At 44.8% G+C, this 3,809-nt stretch overlaps 1 non-coding gene across 1 annotated transcript; it reads right to left on the bottom strand.

The window, feature by feature from the left end:
* Positions 1 to 2,962: 2,962 nt before the first annotated feature.
* On the bottom strand, positions 2,963 to 3,073 carry LOC124960802 (U6 spliceosomal RNA). The gene has a single exon (XR_007104129.1). It is a non-coding gene; the product is annotated as a U6 spliceosomal RNA (small nuclear RNA).
* Positions 3,074 to 3,809: the final 736 nt, after the last annotated feature.

Genomic DNA, 3,809 nt, shown 5'->3' with positions numbered 1-3,809 from the left:
ACAAAAAAAGACTTGCTTATCCACTGATGATAGAATTCTTGGGAAAAAACTCTCGGTCTGCTGGAGGTGCTGAACTGGAGGAACGTGAGCCTGAAGCTGCGGGTGGCCACAGCACCTCTGGAGAGGAGGACAGTCCAAGGCGAAGTCAGCTGAAGGAAAGCAGACTCAGCCACGTGGGTGGCCCATGCCTAGCAATCCCAGAGATCCAGGAGGCAGAGGTGGGAAGATGGCAAATTCAAGGTCAGCTTCAGAAACTTTTTAAATGAGCCTATCATGTTCCTTTGAGATTTAAACCAGTTTGAATTGGGTTTTTGTGTTGTTTTGTACTGAAGGTTGAACCCAGGGGTGCTTTACCCCTGAGCTACATCTGCAGCCATTTTTATTTCTTCAGACAAGGTCTCCCTGAGTTTCTGAGGGTCTCCCTAACTCGTTGAGACTTGCCTGGAACTTGCGGTCCTCCTGATTTAGCCTCCTGAGTCACTGGGATTGCAGGCCTGCATCACTTGGTCTGGCTTTTTACTTTACTCAGCCATGATCCTCCTGGGCTTTGAAGGAGAGTCTGGGAATTCTCTTCGTCCCCAGTCTGTAAATGGGAGGTTTTCCTCGGCCTTTTAGAGCTTCGGGGCACAACTGTTGCCTCCCTCCTAACAGAGCTTAAAACCCGGCCACTGCCCTCTGAGTCAAGCCCTCCCCTTCTAAGGGGCCTGCATCCCCTGACTACCAGAAAACCACCCAGCGGGTCACTCTGCCTGGCATGTGCGAGACCTGGGTTCAATCCCGGAATTGCAAAAATAATCATAATAACCATAAATAAGAAAAAGGAAAGCAGAAGCACCATGTGCAAGGACAGGGACAGCATCTTCCCAATAATGTCATTTGACCCTGACATGGGCCAAGCCTAGAGTTACTTGGACTCTTTAGTTAAATGCACCAGTAGCTTTCCTTTAAGATTTAAATCAGGGCTGGGGATATAGCTCAGTTGGTAAAGTGCTTGCCTTGCAAGCACAAGGCCCTGGGTTCAAATCCCCAGCACCACAAAAAAAAAAAAAAAAAGATTTAAATCAGACCAGGTGCAGGGGTGCACGCCTGTAATCCCAACGAGACCTGGGAGGCTGAGGCAGGAAGATCACAAGTTCAAAGCCAGCCACATCAATCTAGCGAGGTCCTAAGCAACTCGGTGAGACCCCGTCTCAAAATAAAAAATAAAAGGGCTGAGGATGTGGCTCAGTGGTGAAGTGCCCCTGGGTTCAATCCCTGGTACTGTAACAATGTCCACTTTATGCTTTGAATGCAGTCCTTGTGGCTCGGCCACTGCAACTTATTTTTATTTATTTTTATTTATTTATTTTTTTAAATTGATTTTTATTGTAAACAAATGGGATACATGTTGTTTTTGTTGGTACATGGAGTAACAGCACACCATTTGCATAATCATACATTTACATAGGGTAATGATGTTTGAATCATTCTGTTATTTTTTCCTTCCCCCCCACCCCTCCACCCCTCTTTTCCCTCTATACAGTCCCTCCTTCCTCCATTCTTGCCCCCCTCCCACCCCCCATTATGTGTCATCATCCGCTTATCAGTGAGATCATTCGCCTTTTGGATTTTTGAGATTGGCTTATCTCACTTAGCATGATATTCTCCAATTTCATCCATTTGCCTGCAAATGCCATAATTTTATCATTCTTTATAGCTGAGTAATATTCCATTGTATATATATACCCCAGTTTCTTTATCCATTCATCAATTGAAGGGCATCTAGGTTGGTTCCACAGTCTGGCTATTGTGAATTGAGCAGCTATGAACACTGATGTGGCTGTATCTCTGTAGTATGCTGATTTTAAGTCCTCTGGGTATAGGTCAAGGAGTGGGATAGCTGGGTCAAATGGTGGTTCCATTCCAAGTTTTCTAAGGAATCTCCACACTGCTTTCCAGAGTGGCTGCACTAATTTGCAGCCCCACCTGCAACTTATTTTTAAAATGGACATGTTTCTTTCTCTTCCTCTCCCTGCTCCTCCCTAATCTCTCCCCTCCCTAATCCCAGGGAAATAGGACCACCTTCCTTCCCCATCCTAGACAGTCTTCTGTCCCTGAGCTCGAACCCACCAGGGAATGGAGTCATCCAGCCTGCGGGGAGGGCACCAGAAGGTCTCAGAAATGACTGTCTCCCAAATTAACAAGTGAGTTACAACTCCAGACAGAGAATACGGCCTTTGAGTCACCTCTTTAAAAGTCTCCTGTCCCTACTGATGGGCAGAATCACTGCTTCTGGGACAGGAGTCCCCTGGTTTCTCCTTTGCTAGCAAAGTAATAAACCTTCTTTTTCCTTTTTCTCAAAACTGTGTCCTCGTTATTGGATTGGCACCAGGAGCAAGGACGGAGCTTTTTGGCAACAGTACCAAAAAAAAAAAAAAAAAAAAAAAAAGTTCCAAAAGGAAGAATCGAAGCTCCCACAGTTTACAGGCTGGGAGGCAGAGACCTTCCACGCTCTCCTCCAAACCCCGGGAGGATCATGGCTGAGCGACTGGAATGGAACAAAGTGCCTAGAGATTGAGTAAAGCTGGAACTCATCCCAAATCCAGCTCAACTCCTCACTAGACTGAAGTCACCAATTTCTTATCAGCCTAAAAGAGTAAGGCGGAGTTGGGCACGCCAGTAATCCCAGCGCCTTGGGAGGCTGAGACAGGAGGATGACAAGTTGGAGGCCAGCCTCAGCAATTTAGTGAGGCCCTAAGCAACTTAGTGAGACTCTGTCTCTAAATTAAAAAACAAAAAGGACTGGGATGTGGCTCATGGGTGAAGCACCCCTGGGTTCAATCTTTAGGACAACAAAACAAAACAAAACTGCTCTAACAAAATGCAGAATGTCTTGAAGGGGGTGCAGGAGCAGGGAACACCCTGCCATTGAGCCTCGTCCCCAGCCATTTATGTATTTTTTTCTTTCTGTCTTTTTTTTTTTTTTAACATGGGAAACTTCATGAATTTGTGTTACCCTTGCCCAGGGACCATGCCAATCTTCTCTTTCTCGGGATCATTCCAGTTTTAGTATATGTGCTGCCGAAGCGACAACAGGAGGATTTTAATTTTGAGCCAGGATCTCCCTGCATTCGGAGGCCTCAAACTCCAGCCTCAGCCTCTGGAGTCACTGGGATTATGGATGGTGCCACTGTACCCAGCTTGTAGAATGGATTGGATGGGCTCATAAGTAGACTGGACACAGAGGAAAGAATCTGAGCTTAAGGGAATCTCAGTAGAAACCCCAAATTTAAAAAACAAAGAGAAAACCCTGGGGAAAAGAAAGAAAGAAACCAGAACAAAAATATCCAAGATCTGTGAGATAATGAGGAAAGGTGTGACATATATGTAAGGGGAATAGCAGATGGAGAAGAAAAGAAGAAAGGAACAAAGTAAAGAGTTGAAACAATGGTGACAGAGATTTTTCCAAGATTAATATCAGACACAAACCACAAATCCAGGAAACTCAGAAAACGTTAAGCAGGATAAATGCCAAAAAAACTACACCTAGCATATGATAGTCAAATTACAGAAAAATCAAAGATAAACTGAGCAGGACACGGTAGCAACACCTGTAATCCCAGTGACTCGGGAGGCTGAGGCAGGAGGCTCTCAAGTTCAAGGTCAACCTCTAAAATTTAGTTAAAAATAAAAAGGATTGGAGATGTAGCTCAGTGGAGAGAGGCCTGTGTTCAATCCCCAGGACCAGAAAACACACACACACACACACAAAAAAAAAAAAAAAAAAAGAAAAACTAAAGCAATAGTAACATCTAAAGACTGTTTCATCC

This window comes from Sciurus carolinensis, chromosome 11, assembly GCF_902686445.1.
Source record: "Sciurus carolinensis chromosome 11, mSciCar1.2, whole genome shotgun sequence".
NCBI classification, from domain to species: Eukaryota; Metazoa; Chordata; class Mammalia; order Rodentia; family Sciuridae; genus Sciurus; species Sciurus carolinensis.
This window is presented reverse-complemented; position numbering and strand designations above follow the sequence as displayed.